This window comes from Heptranchias perlo, chromosome 29 (genome assembly GCF_035084215.1).
Source record: "Heptranchias perlo isolate sHepPer1 chromosome 29, sHepPer1.hap1, whole genome shotgun sequence".
NCBI classification, from domain to species: Eukaryota; Metazoa; Chordata; class Chondrichthyes; order Hexanchiformes; family Hexanchidae; genus Heptranchias; species Heptranchias perlo.
In genome coordinates this window covers 21473767-21500651 of record NC_090353.1, presented here as the reverse complement: position 1 = coordinate 21500651, position 26885 = coordinate 21473767, and the positions used below count along the sequence as shown (strand labels likewise).

At 44.1% G+C, this 26885-nt stretch overlaps 1 long non-coding RNA gene across 1 annotated transcript; it reads right to left on the bottom strand.

Annotated features, from left to right (window-relative positions):
• Nucleotides 1-12763: 12763 nt before the first annotated feature.
• On the bottom strand, nt 12764-26059 carry LOC137299762 (uncharacterized). Its single transcript, XR_010957973.1, has 4 exons — nt 26003-26059; nt 25407-25454; nt 24153-24265; nt 12764-12857 (listed from the first exon to the last, which is right to left on the bottom strand). It is a non-coding gene; the product is annotated as an uncharacterized lncRNA (long non-coding RNA).
• Nucleotides 26060-26885: the final 826 nt, after the last annotated feature.

Below are 26885 nucleotides of genomic sequence, written 5' to 3'. Positions count from 1 at the left end.
ACTTCATTTGCCACAGTTTTACCCATTCACTTAATCTATCAATGTCACTTTGCAACTTTCAGCTCCCGTCTACATTAGTTACTGTGCCATCTAACTTGGTGTTATCAGCAAACTTGGATATACAGCTCTCTATTCCTTCATCTAAGTCACTTATAAATATAGTGAAAAGCTGAGACTCCAATACAGATCCCTGGGGGACACCACTACTTACATTCTGCCAATTTGAGTATATGCCCATTATCCCTACTTTCTATCTCCTACCTCCTAACCAATTCCCTAATCAATCTTCTTCTTTGGCTCGGCATCTAAGAACATAAGAAGTAGAAGCAGGAGTAGGCCATACGGCCCCTTGAGCCTTCAATCAGATCATTGCTGATCTTCAACCTCAACTCCACTTTCCCGCCTGACCCCGTACCCCTTGATTCCCCTACAGTCCAAAAATCTATCAACCTCAGCCTTGAATATATCAATGACTCAGCATCCACAGTCCTTTGGGGTAGAGAATTCCAAAGATTCACTACCCTCTGCGTGAAAAAATTCCTCCTCATCTCAGTCTTGAATGGCTGACCCCTTATCCTGCGACTATGCCCCCTTGTTCTAGACTCTCTAGCCAGGGGAAACAATCTCTCAGCATCTACCCTGTCAAGCTCCCTCATAATCTTATATGTTTCAATGAGATCACCTCTCATTCTTCTAAACTCCAGAAAGTATAGGCCCATCCTACTCAACCTCTCTTCATAGGACAACCCTCTCATCCCAGGAATTAATCTAGTGAACCTTCATTGCACTGCCTCTAAGGCAAGTATATCCTTCCTTAGATAAGGAGACCAAAACTGCACGCAGTACTCCAGGTGAGGTCTCACCAAGTCCCTGTACAACTGTAGTAAGACTCCTCTACTCTTGTACTCCAACCCCCTTGCAATAAAGGCCAACATGCCATTTGCTTTCCTAATTGCCTGCTGTACCTACATACTAACTTTTTGTGTTTCTTGTACGAGGACACCCAAGTCTCTCTGAACACCAACATTTAATAGTTTCTCACCATTTAAAAAATATTCTGTTTTTCTATTCTTCCTACCAAAGTGAATAACCTCACATTTCCCCATATTATACTCCATCTGTCACCTTCTTGCCCACTCACTTAATCTGTCTATATCCCTTTGTCCTCCTCACAGCTTACTTTCCCTATTTTATTCCTCATGTCTCTGTGAAGTGCTTTGAGTTGCTTTTCTACGTTAAAGGCACTATATAAGTGCAAGTTGTTGTTGAGAAAAGTTATAAGGCTGATCTCAAGTATCCGAGGAAAGGTTAGAAAAATTTGGATAGTTTTGAAAGGAGGCGTATGAGAGATGACTTTACAGGAACAACATTGCAGAATACTGCATTTGGTAGCCTCGTAGTAATGGTACTGGACTAGCAACCTAGATGTTGTAAGTTCTAAATCCCACCCTGACAAGTTGTGAAATTGAATCAATAAAATACAGCTTTGCCAGTGTCACTCACATCCCAAATAAAAAAATTAAAAACACTACCAAGGCAGGTATGGCTGAAACTGGCCTGCCCTATCGTATACTTTGTGCATGTCCTGCATGTCAGGAAGGGGATGATTGGGACGGAGCTGAGCAGGTGCTGGCAACGTCTTTGGGACTGATGTGGAGCTTAGAGGAGCACTCCACATTCAGTTAAGTATTTTTTAAAGAACTTACCTTTTTAATGGCATCCTCCAGCGGTCCCTTTAAGGATCGCTGGTTAAGCTGCATGTAGACATGATTATCCTGAATGCAGCAGGTCCATCGCTGGCTGCATTCAGGGCAGCCCAATTTTGGGAAGAGTCCTGAATTGGACATTAGGCCACCTATTTGCATATGCAAAAGGCCTAATGCCTATTCAGGTGCAGCCCCTGGAGGCCTATACCTCAGCCTTTACCAAATGGTGGGCGATGCACTTCTGGCGCAGAATGTATCTCAACAAAACATGAACACGTTAAGGAGAGGAGACGGGGGAAAATCAGTGATAAAGATTGGAGAAACTTGGGCTTTTCAACCATGAACTGAGGCATCTGAGAGGTAATCAAGATAGTAAATGATATGGAAAAGGTAAACCCAGAAAATTACTTTAAATTAAACTGCGAGAATAGGACAAGGGGATACAGGTTCAAGCTAGGCAAAATCAGGACTGATATCAGGAAGTTCTTCTTCAGACATGGAATGGACTTCTGGATATAGTGGAGGCAAAAACCCTGAAATCATTTGAAACCAATTGGATGCTGCAATTGATGACTTTAGGGTATTTCAAGATGGATGAACTAAAATGGGCCAAAGGCCTTCCTCATTCCTAAATATTGTGTGATCTTGTAAAAACAACTGAAAAGTTATTATATCAGAATGGAATATCACATGAATACAAAGAAATGGGTGGAATCAAGCAAAATAACTGAAGGCAAAAAGTAATACAAGAGATAAATGGAGGCTTGAGAAGGGAGGGAGAGGAACTGCAGGGCTGAGGACGGGAGGTAGTGCAATAAAGACAGTTTGCAACATGGCTGTACTACTTCAAAAATGTTTCCTATGGGCCAATTTACTTTATTCAAAGAATATTATGAATTACTAAATATATCTTTCTGTAAATTTCTACCAAATTACCGTAAGGGTTTTTTTTTGCAGCTGTGCATACTGTGAAAACTATAAAGGATATGGCTGGCGACTGAATGTTTAAAAAAAAATCCATGGAATGTTCTTCAGGCTGTGCCTAATCTAAACGTGCAGTTAAACCATAACATTCACACTAATGGAAAACACATGCATCTCAAAGTCTGAAAGAAAGGGCAACTGGCTCCTCCTCCAGCCTCATCAAAACAGGGCCAGATTATGTGTTCCAGAACCTTAGTAAAGCGAGCAAAACTCCCCTGCAGTTAAGGAATTGGATAAGTACCATTTGCTTAATAAATATGTCTGCATTATGTAAACAGAAAGGGTTGCAAAACCATATTGATAGAAAGGTAGTGGACTTCAGTTCCAGTTTTCTTTTCCAATGGCACAAATAAGAAGTGGAACAGAATGGATGTATCAGTTTGATGGTGATAAAAGATTGAACCAGACATATTGTAGTGCTTGCTTTAAACAGAGTCATGGAGAACAGGACAGTTCATTTTTTTCAGCAGTGTTCAGATTTACCATTCTGCCACTAAGGGGGCAGAGCCAGAGAACAATGCAATGGATACATTTAAAGCAGATCAAATACTGTCAATAAAATGTTGTCCTTCAATCTGTTATGTCTGGAATTAGGTCCGGTACCTCTGCTTAAAATTTCATCCTAGGGTCTTAAAAGAAGTTACTGCAGAGCTAGTAGATGCATTGGTATTAATTTTCCAAAATTCCCTAGATTCTGGAAGGGTCCCATCAGATTGGAAAATAGCGAATGTAACTCCTCTGCTCAAGAAAGGAGGGAGACAGAAAGCAGGAAGCTACAGGCCAGTTAGCTTAACATCTGTCATAGGGAAAATGCTAGAATCTATTAGTAAGGAGGTTATAGCAGGGCACTTGGAAAATCTCAATGCAATCAGGCAGAGTCATCACGGCTTTGTGAAAGGGAAATTGTGTTTGACGAATTTATTAGAGTTCTTTGAGGAAGTAACAAGCAACATGGATAAAGGGGATCCTGTGGATGTGGTGTTCTTGGATTTCCAGAAGGCTTTTGACAAGGTGCCACATCAAAGGCTATTACACAAAATAAGAGCTCATGGTGTAGGGGTAACATGGATAAAGGATTGGTTAGCTAACAGGAAACGGAGAGTAGGCATAAATGGGTAATTTTCAGGTTGGCAAGATGTAGCTAGTGGAGCGCCACAGGGATTAGTGCTTGGGCCTCAACTATTTAAAATCTATATCAATGACTTGGATGAAGGGACCTAATGTATGATTGCTAAATTTGCTGATGACACAAAGGTAGGTAGGAAAGTAAGTTGTGAAGAGGACATAAGGAGTCTGCAAAGGGACATAGATAGGTTAAGTGAATGGGCAAAAATTTGGCAGATGGAGTATAATATGGGAAAATGTGAACTTGTCCACTTTGACAGGAGGAATAGAAAAGCAGTATATTATTTAAATGGAGAAAGATTGCAGAACTCTGAGGTACAGAGGGATCTGGGTGTCCTAGTACAGGAATCACAAAAAGTTAGTATGCAGGTACAGCAAGTGATTAGGAAGGCAAATGGAATGTTGTCATTTATTGCAAGGGGAATGGAATATAAAAGTAGAGATGTTTTGCTACAGTTGTACAGGGCATTGGTGAGACCACATCTAGAATACCGTGTGCAGTTTTGGTCTCCTTATTTAAGAAAGGACATAATTGCTTTGGAAGTGGTTCAAAGAAGGTTCACTCGACTGATTCCTGGGATGAGGGGGTTATCTTATGAGGAAAGGTTGGACAAGTTGGGCCTGTATACACTGGAGTTTAGAAGAATGAGATGTGATCTTATTGAAACATATAAGATCCTGAGGGGATTAGAAGGGATAGATGCTGAGGGGATGTTTCCCCTTGTGGGAGAGACTAGAACTAGGGGCCACAGTTTAAAAATAAGGGGTCTCCCATTTAAGACGGAGATGAGGAGAAATTTTTTCTCTCAGAGGGTCGTGAGCTCATGGAACTCCCTTCTCCAGAGAGTGGTGGAGGCAGGGTCATTGAATATTTTTAAGGCTGAGTTAGACAGATTCCTGATTAACAAGGGAGTCAAAGGTTATAGTAGGTAGACGGGAAAGTAGGGTTGAGGTCACAATCAGATCAGCCATGATCTTATCAAATGGTAGAGCAAGCTCGAGGGGCCGAATGGCCTACTCCTGCTCTTAATTCGTATGTTCGTATGTCCGTATGTACAGCAGCTGCTTTCCCTGTCCACTAGTCTCAGTGATGCTGCTCCCAATAATAACTGACCTCCCTACCATCACTCTCCCTGACCACTGGCCTCATAGCCCATCACCACTCTTGCTGACCACTGGCCTCACTGCCGTCACCACTCTCCCTGGCCACTGGCCTCACTGCCATCACCACTCTCCCTGACCACTGGCCTCACTGCCCATCACCACTCTCGCTGACCACTGGCTTCACTGCCCATCACCACTCTCCCTGACCACTGGCCTCACTGCCCATCACCACTCTCGCTGACCACTGGCTTCACTGCCCATCACCACTCTCGCTGACCACTGGCCTCACTGCCCATCACCACTCTCGCTGACCACTGGCTTCGCTGCCCATCACAACTCTCGCTGACCGCTGGCCTCACTGCCGTCACCCCTCTTCCTGACCACTGGCCTCACTGCTGTCACCCCTCTCCCTGACCACTGGCCTCTCTGCTGCTCCCAATAATCACTGACTTCCGTACCATCGCTCTCCCTGACCACTGTCCCAACTACTGCCATTGCTTTCCTTGACCAGTGACCTCCCCGGTGCCATTGATCTGCCTGACCAGTGACCTCCCTAGTGCCACTGATCTGCCTGACCCCATTGGCCTCACTGCACCTCGCTCCCTCACTTAGCCTCATTGATGTTCTGATTGGGTACAAAACTAATGTTCAAAAAATTCAAACAGGAGACGCCAGTAGAGTAAGGTATACACACAAATAGGAACAGAGTTGCTGGGGCATCTTGGGCTGTAGTTAGGACACCACAGAGCTAACTGACTTTCCTGGACAGTATGGCTCAATGGTGCATTCACATTTTCACACTGAACCTTTGGGGTTGTTTGTAAACGGTCATGTTAAAGGACAATATTAGATCATACTTCACCACAGGACTAGGAAAGGATGATCATTAAAACACTATTATTTATAGCTAAAGAAAGAAAGAACTTACATTTAGGTAGAGCTTTTCATGATCCCAGGACGTCCCAGAGCGCCTTACGGCCAATAAAGTACTTTTGAAGTGTAGCCACTATTGTAATGTAATGGGGATATATGTTGAAAACCACACAATCCTGTACAAATAGGCTTAATAAAGAAATAATGGAATTCGAAATGTAACAGTTAGGCAATCAGTACATTATGTGATAATCTTTTAAAATGAAGAATTATTCAAGGCCAGTCCTACATGATATAATTCTTAGTCCATTTTGGATGTATGTTTGGCAATAACAATACTTGATATTATAATCTTGTAAAATTCCTAAAGTGTGTCTCACTTACCAAAGTGAATCAATAGTATGTGAAGTTTACTTCCTGTCTGGTGCATGAGTCCCTAAGTAAGTAATGACGTTACCAGTATTTGCATCATAACTGTACCTCTAGAAAATTCTATAAAGTTAATCTGCAATTCTTCTGATTACACAGTGGGTAAATGCACTGTGCAGGATTGTATGCAAATTCTTTTTACTGTACGAACCAGTGATTTCAGTGTAGTTCCCCATTTGCCAGTCACAGGTAGATACTGTACATACTGCAACAGGTGCCTTCTGAAATGAAAGGGACAGAATCTTTCCAATCTGCTGGCACATATTTACAGATCAAAGACTAGATCTCCATGTATTTTGATCATGATGAGCAGTTAAACTTCTTTTTTTAATCTGATGTACTGTCAAAATCATTATACCGGATGATCCCATTTATTGTCAATGAATCTACAATATGAAGTTGTGAGATGGTTAATTAAACAAAATGAGTTTGCGGCTAGCAGAAGTCTTATGATTTAAGAAATAGACCCTCTCGTCATGCATAGCTTGGTTTATTATAGGAGATGATAGCCGATGAAGGTAATTACAGACATTCATTGGTTACAGCAGGATCGCTTCCAGAAGATTGGGAGTCACTGGCAGATGTTTTATGAAGTTAAGATGTGTCAGGATAGAATGTTGGCAGCATCGCCTAAAATAGAATGGAGTGATCCAGGCCCTAAGAGATTCCCTTGAGTCATATAAAATGTTCCAGATCTGAATGATCAGGGATCACATACTCAGCATATGTGAACATAAGAACATTAGAAATAGGAGCAAGATTTGGCCATACAGCCCCTTGAGCCTGCTCCGCCATTGAATAAGATCATGGCTGATCTTCTATCTCAACTGTTATATAACCATTATCCAGCTGTACGAAAGTACAGCATTTATGTTTGATTTTTACTTTGGGTGATTTCTTTCCACTGTTTTCTCAAATTGAATCCGCACCATGCTATCTTCTTCAAAAGGGCAGGATAATCCATCCCCCAGAACATCTTCATAGACATTGTAAATTCTGCTCCTTGATATACCCCTGCTCCTTGGTTGATACAAGGAACATACTTGAATGGTCCAATCTTCAAACCTTCTTCCTTGAGATGACTTGGCTAAGATCACCCAACTTGCTATCTAACAAAGATTCATTATGGATTGTCCCAACGGTCTTAAACAAAGAGCATCAGTCATTCCAGACCTCAGACCACACTCTCAATGAATGGTGAGAAGCTGGGAACATGCACTACTTATTGTTAGAATTCGAGCTTTTCCTAATGCTCTTTACTCGGGTTCACAGTGAAAGGGCAACTTCCATAAGTAAATGGGCATCTCCTCTGATATGAAACTTACCCACCTTATACATATAGAATGTGGGATGGCACGACACGGGACGAGCAGCCACCCTTTAATCAGATTGTTAAAATGTACATTGGTTGCCTGCTATATATGCCTGTCCACTCCAAACTAGTAGGTTCAATTTATTTACAAGAAAAATAATTACTCAGAAGCAAAAGAATACAGAAAATAAACAGCAATGTAAGCCTGGATTTTAATTCCCGGCGGGAGTCCCGTGGTTGGAGCCTGAGGCAGTCAGGAAATCATCTGGCTCGCTGCAGCGTGAAGCCCAGGAGATTCTAACACCCAGGCCTCAACTGCATGGGCTCCGTCAGTGTCCTGCCTGAAGCTGATAGGAAGTGCGAGCTGGCCGGCAGGTGGGAGCGCGATTTTGGGCAGCAGGAGGCCGCTGCTGGGGACCTGAAGGGACAGTCCCCGGCAATCCGATAAGTGCTTAGGAGGGGGATTAGGAGGGCATTCTGGTCAGGGGAGGGAAGTCTGGTGCAGGAGCACTCCTGCTCCTCCTGGTCCACAAGGAAACAAAAAAAAATTAAAAATTACTTAATTTTCTCAGCCTCTTCTGGCCCCAGATCCGCTTGCTGCCAGGTCCAGCGCTGAGGATAAGTTTACTTAAAAACTCGTTGGGATCTTAATTGTGTTATAGGATTTTAATATACTCATGAAGCCCCTGCCTGCCTATGGCAGGTGGCTTCGCCACCCCTGAAAAGTGGGCGGTTAAAATGGTGGCGTACAAGGGTGCGTCGGGAATGCAGCAGTAAGTAATCTAGCGCTATTTTAATCACCCTCCTGCCCCATTCCCATCGGTCGAGCAGGGTTAAAATCGGGACTATAGTGCTTGACTTACACAATATTTTAAACCGTCCTGAAAATAATAGGCCTTGGGGACCTTTTAAACTGAGTCTTTGACGAATGTAAAATGGGCATTTCACCCCTCTCACTGTTGCAACTTTGAAACTGGTTGGCAAACAGACAGTGGAGAATAGAGAAAAGCAACAGCAATTAAATCCTCCACCAGGCTGGTAATCATGTTGATCAATTTTACTAATCGGGTAGACAGCATGTGAACAGCTGACTTCAGGCAATTGTGTTGGGTTTTCAGTTGCTTTTGACAACTGGGGGTAAATTTTAACTCCCAAGAACGGGAGGTTGGGGGTGGGTGGGGGGTTAAAATAACAGCCTTTTGGAGCGGGTCCACATCCTAGCTCCAACCCGCCCACTTCTGGATTTAACCCAAGTAGGTTTGTCTGCATGTGGACAGCAGACACCAGGAAGTCCCGCCCTCACTTAAAGCCGGTGGGCCGATATTTAAAAGGGCAATGTACCTCATTGAAATACTTGAGGTACTTAGTATTTTGTGTATTGGAACATTAAAATGAATTTAATCTTACCTGTTCGGGTTTCCCATCGCTTCCGAATCACATCAGTTAAAGCAGGCGGGAAGGGCCGGATCCATGAGGTGAGTGCCTTTATTGCACTGCTTGTGGGCCCAGAGGAGCAGCAGTGCTTCATCCAGGTCCAACAAGCTCACCTGGCCAACAGGAACCATGCGATCGGCTGCCCCCCCACCCCGATGGAGGACCCCTCCCCACCCCGCCATGGCAGACCCCCTCCTACTTCTTATTTACCCAAAATCCAGCGACCTCCGATCTTCTTCCCGTCCCCCCAGAGCTTCTTCCCAACCCCCTAAACTCCTCCTCGGCCCCCTGATCTCGGCCCCCTAATCTCCTCCCCAGCCCTCCCCCATCTCTTTCCTGGCTCATAATTCCTCCCTCCCTCCCTCCGATCCCCAGCTGCGGCCTGCTGCCACAAGCCTTCCTGCCCGACAGCACTGTCAATCAGGCTGGCTGTGGGGTGCGAAACCTGCAGGTAAAATTTCTTGGCCTCATTAAGGTCGCGATCCACCAACTTACCTTCCGGGTTTTGCACCCGAAAACCTTTCCCCCAGCTCCTTTCCCGGCTGGAAGTGAAAATTCAGCCCCCGAATTCCATATCAAATAGCTTGGCTCTGAGGATAATCTGGCAAGTGTCTACAGGACCCATATGCATTTGACATTTGAAAGACATGAAGGAATTTCTAATGCAATTAACTTGTGAGTACATGTAATAACTTGCCTCTGGTAAACTCATTGGCCCAGATGGCCTCCCATAGAAATGTAGATTATTTTGTGTATTTAGTGTATTTATTGCCTCTTCCCCAAATACAGCTACCTGAAATCAATTTTAAAATACATTTTATCTTAAAGGCAGATAAAAAGAGAGAAAATTTCACTGTTCGAGACATAGTGAGGTCTGCTCATATCATGTAATTTTTGTTTCCAAGAAGATGGTTATTCACTGGTGCCTCTTACACGATGCTTCTGAGAACTTATATGGCCTCTTGTCCTTGTAAACTGCCCAGAACAATGCCAATAAGTTTTTCTAGTTAAAGCATTTCATAGAACTCCTGGAGTCCTTTCCAATGGATACGTTTTTCTTGCAACGATCACCTCCTGCATTTTACGTTCATCACAGTCTTGTACACTATGTGACGTGGGACATGGGGGTTGCATGGCTAGCATCAACTGCCCTTGTTTGCTTTTTGGTTGAACTGCCTTGCATATTCACCTCGTGGCATTGGCTGACAGCTTTGCAAGCACTTTGTTGCTTGCTGCCGCTGGCTGTCGGACGACTGATTAGTTAGAGCAACTCCCCCCACCGAGGAACTTGTTCCATTCCTAAGTAGTGTTACAGTCAGCCCATCCCCTGCTTTCTCCCTGGAGAGGAAAAGACACATGGGCTGCCTTGTCATAGACAAAATGTGGTGTAGATCTGTTACTGTGGTACATCAGAAACTCCTGATAAAATGATCTTAGGGTCTTAGACTGCACTGTGAGGTCACTGTTCTGCACCTGCTTCCACATAGTTTCAAGTGTAAGGTTCGAGTGTTGAGTCTCAGCCAGTACTGCTGACTCACACTACCCAGGATAGTCCTGGACAGTACTACGGGTGATATGAGTGGTAGAGTAGTGCAGCAGTTAAGTTACTGGACTAGTAATCCAGAGACCTGGACTAATAATCCAGTTCAAAATAAAAATAAATTTAAAACAGAAATAGACAGTTTCCTAGAAGTAAAGGGAATTAGGGGTTACGGGGAGCGGGCAGGAAATTGAACAGGATTTTAGATTTGAGGTTAGGACCAGATCAGCCATGATCTTATTGCATGGCGGAGCAGGCTCGAGGGGCCGATTGGCCTACTCCTGCTCCTATTTCTTATGTTCTTATGTTCTTAAATCCCACCATGGCAGTTTTGAGAATTTGAATTCAGTTTACAAAATCTAGACATAAACAACTGCTAAAAACCCAATTGATTCACTAGTGTCCTTTAGGGAAGAAAACCTACCATCCTTACTTGGTCTGGCCTAAGTGTGACTCCAGTCCCACACTAATATGGTTGACTCCTAACTGCCACTCTGAAGTGGCTGATCAAGCCACTCAGTTGTATCAAAAGCTTCAGCACCTTCTAGGGCAAATAGGGATGGACAATACATGCCAGCGATGCTCACATCCCAAGAATACATTTTATGAAACTCTGCAGTGATTCGCTGTCCTCAGAATGATTGCAGCAAGTCCTCGGCTTCTAAACAATCTGCAATTTTGTTCAGGTTTGTGAAGCCTTTTCACAGTGCTGCCAATTTTCACCACAACTGCCTGCTCTGATTTTGTAAAGGATTCCAGCCCCTTCCTTCTCTCAACTAATTGCACTGATAACAGATTCATCAAGGCCAATTTTCTGCTACTTTGCACTGGGAATACTTATTTCATTGCACAAATCACAGAGGCGGAGATTATGATGTTGGGTCTCCACACTATTTGCATTGCATAAGGATTTCCTTGGGACCCCCTGCCCCCGAGGAGGCAGTGGAGTGCTTCATGTTTACAGCAGGAAAAAGCATTGAAATCAGATGTTAATGAGACATAATTGTTATCTCAGTGTCTCTGAGCTGATCATTCTCCTTTAAAAAAGGGCCAATCATTTCATCGGCCCTGAACATCAGGGTCCTGGCCAATTTTCCTCACCCATTGCTGCACTCTTGACTGACTTACACTGGGAATGTGCTTCAGGCCCTGAGGAAATCGGGGCCATTATTACCTTTGATTGCTTAAGGTGGGATCGCCATTCCTTGACAATGGCTCAGGATGTTTGTTCTCTAGTTGATATATCTGTAATAACTAAAATTAAAATCCTCTTCCATCCAGCCATTAAAGATACTGTAAAACAGGTCCCACTCAATGTGTCAGCATTCAATGTAAATATACTTATTGAAACACCTTTGTTTCACAGAAACCACAGCCCAGACGCATATTAATTGAACTTCGTTTGTCATAATGAAACCTATATTTTCTGTCCCTTGCAGAAACAGACCACAGAAACCACAATGTATTTTCACAGGATTCAAATGAATAATCTAATAAAACGAATACTGTACATGGTTGTGCATGGACCTGGAGCAACACCAGAAGACATGGGCCCTTTCATGCATGCCAGCCTTCCAGTCACCCTTACGTCCCATAATCAGAGCAGAACTAGGACTACCTGTTGAGGAGACAGGCCTATCAATGCACAATACTTACAGGGACCTGTTACTGTTGTAACCTATTGCAGCACATTATCCCCCTCCCCACAAGCCTCCAGCACCCCCCTGACCCAGTCCTGTCACTGAGCACCACTCACCCTAAATGTATAACCTTCACTGCATTTACCTGCAACTATTGTGAAAGGTGTGTTACAGTTCGTACTCTGTAAGAAACCATCTCCTGAGAGCATGTAAACTTCTTGACATATATAAACACACACACATATATATATATATATATATATATATAAATATATGTGTTTGTTCAATGAATTTGGACATGTAATAGAATAAAATAAATAAAACTGGCCATTAGAAATTGGCGTATTCTCCCTATCAAAGAGATCTTAAATGCCGGAGACTTAGACCTTTATTAAGATAAAAGCTTTCTGCTAATGCTTTTTTCTTCGTTTAGCAAGCAGCATGTGTGACGTTGTGTTATAGATGACCACTCACTGATCTGGGAAGTAAATAGGACGAAATATGTAACTTAAGGAGATCAGCATTAATGATCTACAGTTTTAAAATATTCATTCAGTTAACAGAAATCAATACAGTCGATACAAACGGCAAAATGGTTTAGTTCACTGGCCTGTGCAGTGTGTTAAAATGCTGGGCTTTCATCTCTGGGAGGTTCAAAGGGATGAAATGGGATGGAACTTCTGTCCTTCTCTTTGCTGGCTGCAAGTGTCCTGCAAGAAATGAGTTGTGCCATTTTTAACCTGATTCCTAGTTTGCACTGTAGAAAATGTCCATTATTGCCATTAATTTGTACTGAATCGACAGTCTCAATTAGAGAAACTGGAGTGCAAGATGGAAAATTCACTGATGCAGTACAGCTGATGTTGTGAGGCAGGGGTCAAGGACCGTTGCTGTGGCAGATATTACTTTGTATCTTACATATGCTATTACAATGCTTGATGTTGACACAAAGTGCAAAATGTAAAACCATGTTCCATTTCCATGCACTGATATTTTTTACCTTAATGAGCAGAAAACCCCTCCCCCATTGAGAGCCGGATGTCCTATAGTATCTCGCCTAAGTCAGTTTTCACATGTGAACCTAGACAGTGAATGTTGGCAGGTTATTCGAGAGTCAGGGACCTCACACTGAGTCCAATCTGTCCTCACCCAGCACACAGGCACACACACAAAGGCCACACAGACACATGCACAAGCACACATAGACACACACACAGACACAGACGCACACACAGACACACAAAAACGTGCACACAGACACACACAGACACAAACACACACAGACACAAACACACACACAAACACATACAGACACACACAGACACAGACCCACAGACACACAAAAACGTGCACACAGACAAACACACATACACACAGACACACTCAGACACAAACACACACACACAAATACACACAGACACACTCAGACACAAACACACACATACAGACACACACAGACATAAACACACACAGACACAGACAGACACACACACACACACACACAAACACACACACAGACACAGACATATAGGCAGATAGACACACGCACACACACACACAGACACACACCGGCACGCACTGGTACACACACACACAGACACAGACACACAGACACGCACACACAGACACAGGCATATAGACGGATAGACACAAGCGCACACACACACAGACACAAGCGCACACACACAGACACACACGTACACAGATAGACACAAACATAGACACACACAGACACATAGACACACAGATATAGATACACACTCAGACACACAGACACACACTCTCTCACACACACACAGACGCACACTTACACACAGACACAGATACACACACAGACAGATACATGCACACACATACAAACACACACACATAGACACACACATACACACACACTCACAGACACACAGACACACACACACTCACAGACACACAGACACACACACTCTCTCACACACACAGACGCACACACAGACACACACAGACACACATTTAGACATATACACTCACACACACAGACACATGCAGACACACACACTCACACACACTTACACTCACACACATACAGATACACACACACTCACACTCACACACAGACACAGACACACACACAAACGCACACACATACAAACACACATATGTACAGACACAAACACACACACACAAACACATACAGACACACACAGACACAAATACACACAGACACAGACAGACACACGCGCACACACACAAACACACACACAGACCACAGACAGATAGACATACACACACACACACATAAACACACACACAGACACACAGACACACACGCATAGACACACATAGACACACACCAGCACACACCGGTACACACACACAGACACACACACACACAGATACGCACACACACAGACACGCACACACAGACACAGACATATAGACAGATAGACACACGCACACACACACAGACACAAACACACACACACGCACACATGCTTACACACAGGCACACACATAGACACGCACACTTAGACACGCACACATAGACACGCACACTTAGACACGCACACATGCGTACACACCGCCGAAAAGAAATGGTATTGTTCTTTCAACTTCACATAACAAGGTCTTCTGATAGCTCAGTGAGTAAATGAATATGATTGAGCTGCACAGGTTTGATGTTTCCTTTTCTATCATAGGGGTTCTGAGGCTGACTGCAGCACCCTTCCAGCTGCCTTGGCTGAGGTCAACTATCAGCACAAACTAGGGTCCAAAACAAGGACCTTCTTGTTTTTTTCTGGGCTCAGTATCAAGCCAAGCTGTGCATTCACCCACCAAGGTATTCAACAACAACAACAAGAACTTGCATTTATATAGAGCCTTTAACATAGTAAAACGTCCCAAGGTGCTTTGCAGGAGTGTTATCAAACAATATTTGACACCGAGCCTCATAAGGAGATATTAGGACAGAGTGACCAAAAGATTGGTCAAAGAGGTAGGTTTTACGGAGTGTTTTAAAGGAGGAGAGAGAGGTATAGAGGGAGAGAGATTTGGGGAGCGAAATACAGAGTTTGGGCCTAGGCAGCTGAAGGCACGGCCGCCAATGGTGGAGTGATTAAAATCAGGGATGTGCAAGAGGCACGAATTGGAGGAGCACAGAGATCTCAGAGGGTTGTAGGGCTGGAGATGGTTACAGAGATGGGGGATGGGGGGCAAGGCCTTGGAGGGATTTGAAAACAAGGATGAGAATTTTAAGATCGAGGCGTTGCTGGACCGGGAGCCAATGTAGGTCAGTGAGCACAGGGGTGATGGGTGAATGGGACATGGTGTGAGTTAGGATACGGGCAGCAGAGTTTTGGATGAGCTCATGTTTATGGAGGGTGGAAGATGGGAGGCCGGCCAGGAGAGCATTGGCATTGGTCAAGTCTAGATGAAACAAAGGCATGGATGAAAGTTTCAGCAGCAGATCAGCTGAGCTGACATAAACCAGTTTCAGTTCATTAAAGCTTTGATGCACGGAACCTCTGCTGATTTTGCTCACTTTTCAAGCCTGGTAAAGACGAATTTTTTCCCAGTGAAGTTTCTTGCAAATCACTTTATTAGAAGGTGGTGACAATGATATTACTGTTTCCCAGGTTGCAGCTGACACTAGATTCTACGGAAAATCTAACATTTTAAAGCGTAAAACTATACTATAACAGCTGCTGCAGCACAAACCTATCCTAGTGGCAATATAGCAGAACCTGAGTTGTGTCTTCAGAGCTGGTCAAAAAACAAACCCTTAACAGGAATTTAGGACTCCTTTAAATGTAGAAGTCATTTGGAGCTAAAATAAATATCAGGCAGCAACAGCCCAGTGTCATGAATAACACATTAAGAAAAATCCAACTGCTTATTCAAAGAACATTGTTAGTTCTTAGCCGCGATGATCAGTTCTATAAATGAACAGACTTATAATAAGAAATATAATGGGGGTAAGTTTGACTTTATGCAATGGTGTAAAACGGTTGATAGCAAATCAGCAGCCCATTTTAAATCTCTCCTGATTTTCATTTAAGTCAAAAGAAATAAAAATCGGGCGAGATGTAAAACAGGCTGCCGATTCGCTATCACTCGTTTTACACTATTGCACAAAGTTGAAATTACCCCCAAAGAGTTATAATCACAGATATAAAAGAATATGAATACCAGCTAGCACAGTGGGCAGTGGGCGGTGGGCAGTGTGCTGCTGTGATCTGCCATTAAGTGGTAGAACACGAGTTAGTGCACACAACTGTTCTTAATTTTGGCTGGGCTATCAGGTGACAGAAAATGGTGCAGAATGGAGGCTAGAAACATACCACTGGAATAAAAGGAAACACCAGAGGGCTAGTTATGCCCTGTCAATGTTGTTTGGCAGAAGAAGCCTGAGGGAGGGGAAGACGATTTTTTTAATGAAAAAGAAAGCAAAAGAATTAAGATTAGATTATCCCCAGTTAAATTTGGGATATTTCCCTAAAATGAGACACAATGCATTTTAGGAAGCTTCCCTTGGATACTAAAATCATAATAGAAAAACTACCTGCTGTAGGCTAAATGTATAGCTATGCTCTTCAGGGTGAATTCCTGCTGAGTGACTGCTCTGATTAACTGAATTACTGTACATTTGTGGCATTTACTCGTATAAATCTGTCACAAGAATCCTATAATGTAATAAACATTTATTAATGCTAAAATTGAAGTTTTAAAACTGGTTTTTCTGTTCCTCATTTTTCTTTCAGTTTTCTCTCCACCCCTCTTCTTTTCCTGAAAGCGCTCACACATTGCTTGGATATAGATCCATGGGCAGTTCAACTGTTGTGGGCATCACACTCTAGCCAGATTCTGTCCTCACCCAATGTCCATGCACATACACTTCCAGTAGACACTTGTAATGTAGGGAAACGTGCCAGCCAATTTGCACACAGCAAGGTTCCACAAACAACAATGAGATAAATGACCAGATAATCTGCTTTGTTAGTAATGTTGCTTGAGGGATAAATATTTGCTGGGAGAACTCCCCTGCTCTTCTTTAAAAAGTGCCATGGGATTTTTTTTTATGTCCACCTGAGTGGACATCTCATCAGTTTAACATCTAATCCAAAAGACAGCACATCTGACAGAGCAGCACTCCCTCAGTACTGCACTAGAATTTATTTATATTTTTTATTCGTTCATGGGATGTGGGCGTCGCTGGCAAGGCCAACATTTATTGTCCATCCCTAATTGGTGGTGGTGAGCCGCCTTCTTGAACTGCTGCAGTCCGTCGGGTGAAGGTTCTACCCACAGTGCTAATACATAGGGAGTTCTAGGATTTTGACCCAGCGACGATGAAGGAAAGGCGATATATTTCCAAGTCGGGATGGTGTGTGACTTGGAGGGGAATGTGCAGGTGGTGTTGTTCCCATGTGCCTGCTGCCCTTGTCTTTCTTGGTGGTAGAGGTTGCAGGTTTGGGAGGTGCTGTTGAAGAAGCCTTGGCAAGTTGATGCAGTGCATCCTGTGGATGGTACACACTGCAGCCACAGTATGCTGGTGGTGAAGGGAGTGAATGTTTAGGGTGTCAATCAAGCAGGCTGCTTTGTCCTGGATTGTGTCAAGCTTCTTGAGTGTTGTTGGAGCTGCACTCATCCAAAGCAAGTGGAGAGTATTCCATCACACTCCTGACTTGTGCCTTGTAGATGGTGGAAAGGCTTTGGGGAGTCAGGAGGTGAGAGACTCGCCACAGAATACCCAGCCTCTGACCTGCTCTTTTAGCCACAATATTTATGTGGCTGGTCTGGTTAAGTTTCTGGTCAATGGTGACCCCCAGGATGTTAATGGTGGGGGATTCGGTGATGGTAATGTCAATCTAGGTTACATGCTCAAGTTTCTGGAGTGAGGCTTGAACCCACAACCTTCTAACTTAGTACACAAGAGTACTACCACTGAGCCCTGGCTGACACTCAGGTCATTTCTTCCTTGGTTACATTTGTAGGATTAGCAGGTTCAGGGCCCAGGACAATAATCCTGGAGGGGTAGGACATGAGTCTGACATGAACTCAAGACTGGATATGGAGTCCTTGCTGTCAGCAACCCTGGCCTTCTTAAGATAAGAACAAGAAAAGGCCATTCAGTCCATCTACCTCACTCCTTCCATGTGGGTGGTCCTTCTCCAGTGTCTGGGTCTGTTCTGATGTGGAGATGCCGGTGATGGACTGGGGTTGACAATTGTAAACAATTTTACAACACCAAGTTATAGTCCAGCAATTTTATTTTAAATTCACAAGCTTTCGGAGGCTTCCCCCTTCGTCAGGTGAACGATCTGTTCTGACACAGTAGCCCCAGCTTTGCAAGACTTTACTGTTGGCACAGTGCATCGCTGAGGTTCAGGCTGCAGATTAGTGCATCTGATTGCAATGTGCTGTAATTTACTGCCTGGGAAAATGGTAATAATTTGGAGGTTGTGCTGGTGACTGGTGCAAGCCTCACTGAAAGTTTTTTCAAAAAACTTAAATTGGCTGCATGCCAGATCTTGCTGTTTTTGTATGTTCATATTTATCATTGGCAGCACTGCTCGGCTATTTGAAATGGGCACAGCAGTTTGTGGATGACTTGGCTTGTAGAAGTAGGCTTCTTAAAGATGGGCATCGCTTTTAAATTTTTGAGGGTAAAGTTGTTGTTTTGTTTATTGTATTGCTTTATCTGCATTTTCATTGGTGCATTAATTTCTCTATGGTGCTTTGGTGCTCCTTGATCTGGAGCGAGAAGAGCTGTTCTTGGTGGGAAAATAAAAGCAGGTGCAACTTATCTCTTATGCTATGTACATATTTATTTAAAAGGCACAGACAGACCCTCCTGGGCACCTCAGTCGAGCTATGATGTGTGGTAGCAGCATGGTTATGCTACTGGACTAGTAAATCTTGACTAATAATCTGAAGATATGGGTTCAAATCCCACTATGACAGCTGAGGAATTTAAATTCAGTTAATTAAATAAAATCTGGAATTAAAAAGCTATTATCAATAACGGTGACAATGAAACTACTGGATTGTCGTTAAAAACCCATCTGGTTCACTAATGTTTTAGGACATCTGCCGTCCTTACCTGGTCTGTCCTCTGTGTACTCCAGACCCACAGCAATGTGTTGATTCTTAACTGCCCCCTGAAATGGCCTAGCAAGCCTCTCAGTTGTACAATCCCAGTTACAAAAGGACATAATAAGAATAAAACCGGGTGGACCACTAGGCACCGGACACGACAAAGGTCAAACCAAGCCCAGTTGACCCTGCAAAGTCCTCCTCAATAACATCTGGGGACTTGTGCCGAAATTGGGAGAGCTGTCCCACAGACTAGTCATGAAACAGCCTGACATAGCCATATGCACAGAATCATACCTTTCAGCCAACGTCCCATACTCCTCCATCACCATCTCTGGGTATGTCCTGTCCCACTGGTAGGACAGACCCACCAGAGGTGGTGGTATACAGTCAGGAGGGAGTGGCTCTGGGAGTCCTCAACATTGACTCTGAGATCCTATGAAGTCTCATGGCATCAGGTCAAACATGAACAAGGAAACCTCCTGCTGATTACCATCTACCACCCTCCCTCAGCTGATGAATCAGTCCTCCTCCATGTTGAGCACCACTTGGAGGAAGCACTGAGGGTGGCAAGAGCACAGAATGTACTCTGGGTGGAGGACTTCAATGTCCATCACCAAGAGTGGCTCGGTAGCACCACTGCTGGCCGACTCCTGAAGGACATAACTGCCAGACTGGGCCTGCGGCAGGTGGTGAGAGAACCAACATGAAGGAAAAACCTACTTGACCTCGTTCTCACCAATCTACCTGTCACAGATGCATCTGTCCATGACATTGGTAGGAGTGACCATTGCATAGTCCTTGTGGAGACGAAGTCCCGTCTTCACACTGAGGACACCATCCAACGTGTTGTGTAGCACTACCACCGTGCGAAATGGGATAGATTCAGAACAGATCTAGCAGCTCAAAACTGGGCATCCATGAGGCGCTGTGGGCCCTCAGCAGCAGCAGAATTGTATTCCACCACAATCTGTAACCTCATGGCTTAGCATATCCCTCACTCTACCATTAACATCAAGCCAGGGGATCAACCCTGGTTCAATGAGGAGTGTAGAAGAGCATGCCAGGAGCAGCACAAGGCGTTCCTAAAAATGAGGAGCCAACCTGGTGAAGCGACAGCACAGGACTAAATGCATGCTAAACAGTGGAAGCAACATGCTATAGACAGAGCTAATCGATTCCACAACCAACGGATCAGATCAAAGCTCTGCAGTTCTGCCACATCCAGTCGTGAATGGTAGTGGACAATTAAACAACTAATGGGAGGAGGAGGCTCCATGAACATCCCCATCCTCAATGATGGCAGAGCACAGCATGTGAGTGCAAAAGACAAGGTTGAAGCGTTTGCAACTATCTTCAGCCAGAAGTGCCGAGTGGATTATCCATCTCGGCCTCCTCCCGAGATCCCCATCATCACAGAAGCCAGTTTTCAGCCAATTCGATTCACTCCACGTGATATTAAGAAACGGCTGAGTGCACTGGATATGGCAAAGAATGTGGGCCCTGACAGCATCACGGCTGCAGTGCTGAAGACTTGTGCTCCAGAATTGGCCGTGCCTCTAGCCAAACTGTTCCAATGCAGCTACAACACTGGCATCTACCCGACAATGTGGAAAATTGCCCAGGTGTGTCCTGTCCACAAAAAGCAGGTCAAATCCAATCCGGCCAATTACCGCCCCATCAGCCTACTCTCAATCATCAGCAAAGTGATGGAAGGTGTCATTGACAGTGCTATCAAGCGGCACTTACTCACCAATAACCTGCTCACCGATGCTCAGTTTGGGTTCCGCCAGGACCACTCGGCTCCAGACCTCATTACAGTCTTGGTCCAAACATGGACAAAAGAGCTGAATTCCAGAGGTGAGGAGAGAGTGTCTGCCCTTGATATCAAGGCAGCATTTGACGGAGTGTGGCATCAAGGAACTCTAGTAAAATTGAAGTCAATAGGAATCAGGGGCAAAACTCTCCAGTGGCTGGAGTCATACCTAGCACAAAGGAAGATGATAGTGGTTGTTGGAGGCCAATCATCTTAGCCCTAGGACATTGCTGCAGGAGTTCCTCAGGGCAGTTTCCTGGGCCCAACCATCTTCGGCTGCTTCCCTCCATCATAAGGTCAGAAGTGGGGATGTTTGCTGATGATTGCACAGTGTTCAGTTTCATTCGCAACCCCTCAGATAGTGAAGCAGTCCGTGCTCACATGCAGCAAGACCTGGACAACATCTAGGCTTGGGCTGATAAGTGGCAAGTAACATTCGCGCCAAGCAAGTGCCAGGCAATGACCATCTCCAACAAAAGAGTCTAACCTCCCTTTGACATTCAACAGAATCACCATCAACATCCTGGGGTCACCATTGACCAGAAACTTAACTGGACCAGCCACATAAATACTGTGTCTACAAGAGCAGGTTAGAGGCTGGGTATTCTGCGGCGAGTGATTCACCTCCTGACTCCCCAAAGCCTTTCCACCATCTACAAGGCACAAGTCAGGAGTGCGATGAATACTCTCCACTTGCCTGGATGAGTGCAGCTCCAACAACACTCAAGAAGCTCGACACCATCCAGGACAAAGCAGCCCACTTGGTTCGCACCCCATTCACGACCTTAGACATTCATTCCCTCCACCACCGTGCTCCGTGGCTGTAGTGTGTACCATCGACAAGATGCACTGCAGCAACTCGCCAAGGCTTCTTTGACAGCACCTCCCAAACTCGCGACCTCTACCGCCTAGAAGGACAAGGGCAGCAGGCGCGTGGGAACACCGCCGCCTTCACGTTCCCCTGCAAGTCACACACCATCCCAACTTGGAAATATATCGCCGTTCCTTCATCGTCGTTGTGTCAAAATCCTGGAACTCCCTACCTAACAGCACCATGGGAGTACCTTCACCACACGGACTGCAGCAGTTCAAGAAGGCGGCTCACCACCACCTTCTCAAGGGCAATTAGGGATGGGCAATAAATGCTGCCCTTGCCAGCGACGCCCACATCCCATAAGTTAATTTTAAAAATGACTCTGTTGCCTCCATTTCACAAAGGATGCTTCCATGTGTGTATGACATCTCTTGGAGACAGACCTGCAGGCAACTTGGTGCTAATTTTCTATGCTTCTTACTTGAAGGCAATAAAGGTACTTTAGTGAGGCTCTGCTCCCTGAGTGAAGCCTCACTGGACGGGTATGTAGGTCACAGAATCAGCCCTATAGTATTATAGTCCTATCTACGACCTACACTCCCGTCCGGTGAGGATGCATCCTGGGAACCTTTCTTTACATAATTACTCTTAATGCTTATGCAGAGCTCCAGGGCTGGCAGGCCTCAAGTACATTGACCATTTTTCATGTATCAGCTTAGATAATGAGTGCTGGAGGGCTATTGGATGTCACAGCCCAGGCTGGTATTGTCCTTATCTGAAATCCACATGAAAAAACTTTCCAGAAGGAATCACTGGATACCAATCAGGAATGGGAAATCTGGCTGATTTTCCCCCTCCTTATCCCATGGGACATGGAGGCCAATTGTAACTCCATCGTTACCCCAGCTGAGATCAGCTCATTCAGCACAGATCAGGTATTGAACCTGGGGTCTGTTTGTCTGGATGACTTTAGTGCCACACCATGCAGTGCCGTTACCCACCAAGGAATCAGGAATGCCTGTTGCCTAATTTATGACCCAATTCCATGGATTAACCTGAGGTGGGACATAGCCAAAGAGCTGGTGCTGGTGGCTGGTAACCAAAGTAATTTACTACAATTTACAACTGCTCTAGTTATTAAATATTGTACTACCACGTCTCTTTCTCATGTTACTGTTGTGTTTGAAACACGTCACTTGAGCCTTGTGTTAAAATAGCTTTTAGAATCTAAATGAAATGATCCTGTCTGGAGAGATTTATTGATTATTAACCTAATAAGTTAAAAAGTTAAGATGCTGTTTTTTATGAGCACTGATGACTGGAAATCTCCCCCAGAATCTTTAAACTTTTGCTGCAGAAGGCTTGTTATTTAATTTCTCTTGCCACCAAGTGAAGAATACAGCAGAATTCTCACCGGACAAAACTTCAAAGAAAACCGTTACATATCAGTGAATAGAAATCTGAGTGGTCCAACAATAGGGAAACATATATCTTGAATAGCATGCTTTGGATTTTGGAGGCATCAGCTTGTAAAATAACTGTCTATACCAGGGACCCCACATGAGCTGGAAGCTGGGGATTACAGTAGCTGCTGGCTCTGACTGCTACTATATTTTCTGGATGGCTTCTCCTCCCATGCAGTGTTTTCGATTGCCTAACATACCTGCTGCATGGGGCCCTGCAGAAGAAATATCAGGGTGGATTTTCCTGACCTGTGGGCCCCACCATCATCTTGCTCCTCAGGTGCAAAAGATTAGGAAAAAAGGGTCGGAGACCCGGATTTCTGGGGGGGCTTGTTCCCAGCCTCCTGCCTCATTCTCCCATATGATTGCTGGCTGGTGCCACAGGGCAGAGGTGTCCAGAAAATATGTCTCTGTGGTCTACCTGCAAATCCTGCTGGCTGGAGCATTGGGGGTGGGGGGTGGGTGAGGGTGAGGCCCTAGCAGCAGACCAAAGGCTTAAGGAAACAGCATATTTTTACATTTCATGAACCCTCCAGGATGTTGAAGGTTGAATAGGGATGTCTTGGCTGGCGATTTCCAACAGCAGAAAATCAGGAGGACTAAGGCCCAACATTCATCTGCAAGTCTGAGAGGTCTGCAGCTGCCCCTCATTTTCCTATCCCCTCTGCTGACATTAGGCATGCCAGGGGACAGGCCTGCACTAGAAATCCTGGTGGTCCTGAGGTTGGACAGCAGCAGCGTACTTCGGGTGTTTTGCTTCTAATTGGTGCCAGAGTGGGGAGGGAGGTGGGAGGAAAATCTGCCCTATCAAATTTATGTTTAAAAAAGATTTAGTGCTTACCTGATGGTTCAATTGGTAAAGTCAGCATGTAATTGAACCAGACAGAGCAGAAGGCCTCGGATTCTGTTTCCCCGCTTGTATTACACACATGCCAACCTGGAAACGAGCAAAACCTGGCACGACATCAAAAAAAACAGACTGCTCAAAAACAAGGAGTTAGACTGAAAGGGCAGTGGGACACAGGCTTGTCATAACTTAAGCTGCAGGTATAACCAACATTCCAACACTTGCATAGCAGGAGGAAAAACCCTAAATAGACACAAGTGCAGTTTTCAGCAGTGGTGATTTTAGAAATTACTGAAGGGGGTGTGAGTGCTGGAAGGGGGTGATTTATTTTCTAATGGGTTCTGGGGTTTGTATTCTCACTGATAATTTTGAGTTTTAACATTTTATTTGGTGCATTTTCCAACATTTTGGAGCCTATTGTAATCTTGCCTTGCAAGCCAAAAATATTTTTTTCCTGGCAGGATTCATAGAATGATACAGCACAGAAGGAGGCCATTTGGCCCATCGTGCCTGTGCCGACTCTTTGAAAGTGCTAGCCAATTAGTTCCACTCCCCTGCTCTTTCCGCATAACCCTGCAAATTTTTCCCTTTCAAATATTTATCCAATTCCCTTTTGAAAGTTCTTATTGACTCTGCTTTCACCACCCTTTCAGGCAGTGCATTCCAGATCATAACAACTCGCTGCGTAAATCTATTTTTCCTCACGTCGCTTCTGGTTCTTTTGCCAATTACTTTAAATCTGTATCCTCTGGTTACCAACTCATCTGGCACTGGAAATAGTTTCTCAAATATCAATATTGTAGATATCTCAAATATAAAAATTAAAATGGTTGTAGGATTTCAATACAAAACTTTACAAGATCCAGTTGTTTCCACTGGGAATCTAACCCCAGATGCACCGTGTTAATTTGTGAGCTGAAACCTTTTACCACATGCACCTACAATAACTCCAGTGAGCAGTACATTCTACATTCACAAAGCAAAGCTGGCTCTGTTTTGCATCTGTCCCGTCTCAGACCTCATGGCAGACGAGATTTAGGCGAGAGGAGGTTATGCTGATTTAGCTATTTTAAAAAAAACAATTTTTTAAAAATAACCTCGGAAGGAATAAAGTTGAGTTAATATCATTGAAACATTAACCTGTGTTTCCCTATTTAAATGCTGATTACCGACTGTGCCTTTATACACTTATAACAATTTCAGTTTATAAAACCTTAAAACACAAGGCTGGTATTATTGAATGCTCACCACGTTTGTATGAAGTTCCTCTTTTCTCTACTTAACAGAGGCATTAACCTGTTTAAAATAAATATGTTAACATCTCTGTTGAAATAGTGAGCAAAGAATTGCCCTTGCTATTATAACCAACAGTAATTTCCAGTTCATATTGCTTTTTTGACCCTGTCATAAAGTTCTTTGTATACTGGAAATAAAAATAATTACATACTATAACCAATGAAAAAAATGAAAGTGCATGAAAACATGATTTGGAGAAATAGGCATGGAGAGTTGAATTTTCTTCTCTCATGTAGAGTGGCTTCAGTTGGGAGTTTGCAATTAATTTTTTCTTATTGATTATTAATGTCACACCTCACATTTCACTGTGGATGTTGACTGCACTAATACAGACAACACCGGTTCTCTTCCTGGTTTATGACAAATAGATCTCCACCACAAACATATCAATAAATTGAAAACAACTTTTAAAGTTACATAATATGATTGACCCTACACCTGTCCATAAAAAAACCAACAGTCCACGCCATACATCACAGTAGTGCATTGGAATAACGCTCTAAATATGGGGACCTAAGTGAGATTTTGAAAAATAAAGTAAAACTCACCACCAGTCCAACCTCAACCCCCATTTTATTTCCAGACTATGGCATTTCTGTAAGTGTAGTGACATTAATGCTTAAATAAAGCCTAGCTGCAGGGAACATTCTCCTTATCTCAAAAAAGCACCTGGCACCAGTTGAAGAAAATGAACCTTCACAAAAGACAACAATCAGACGTGCCCTAAAAGCTCCTTTGAGGAAAGTAAAAGTTTTTAACCACTTATTTGATATATATAAAATGGGGCCAATTTTCCCGGTCTCCTTCTGCCTGGGCGCTGGACTAGCACAAATCGTTGAAGTGCACTGTGCCTGTAATTGGTGGGCCAGGACATTTAGATAAGAGGTCTGCAGTTGCAGTGCTGGCCTCAGGCCTCAGGGCCTTCTTGCTGCTGTTGCAGAAAAGCAGCCAGAATGATTTTAGGCCCTAAAATCAAAATGGTACTCCCAAAAATTAGCTGTTCACCCATTCCTTGGCTTTCTTTTCCTTGCTGCCTGGTCACCTCAGGCCCACCAATCTGAGTGGCAGCAGCGAGGGCCACTGCATGCTTCATGGGGCATCCCTGTGTTTGGGAACTCTTGGGCTGCAAGCACAGGAAATTGAGGCAGGAGGTTAGGAACACAGCCTCCCAACGCTTTATAATTAGAATACTGGGCCTGCATCTATTGCATCTATCTTTCCCCTTGGGAAAGCTTTGTAAATCCTTGGGCAATATAAAGGGTCAGAGACCTGGCATCACAGTTCTCTGTCCCCTTTCTCCCACCCTTTGCGCCAGGGAAGTGGGTGTTCCCTGAGGGCAAAAGTCAGTAAAATCATCACCAACATCTTTGAGGACAAATTCTAACTTTCAGAAACTATTAGTTCATCCTAAAACTTTTCTCCCTCAAGTTC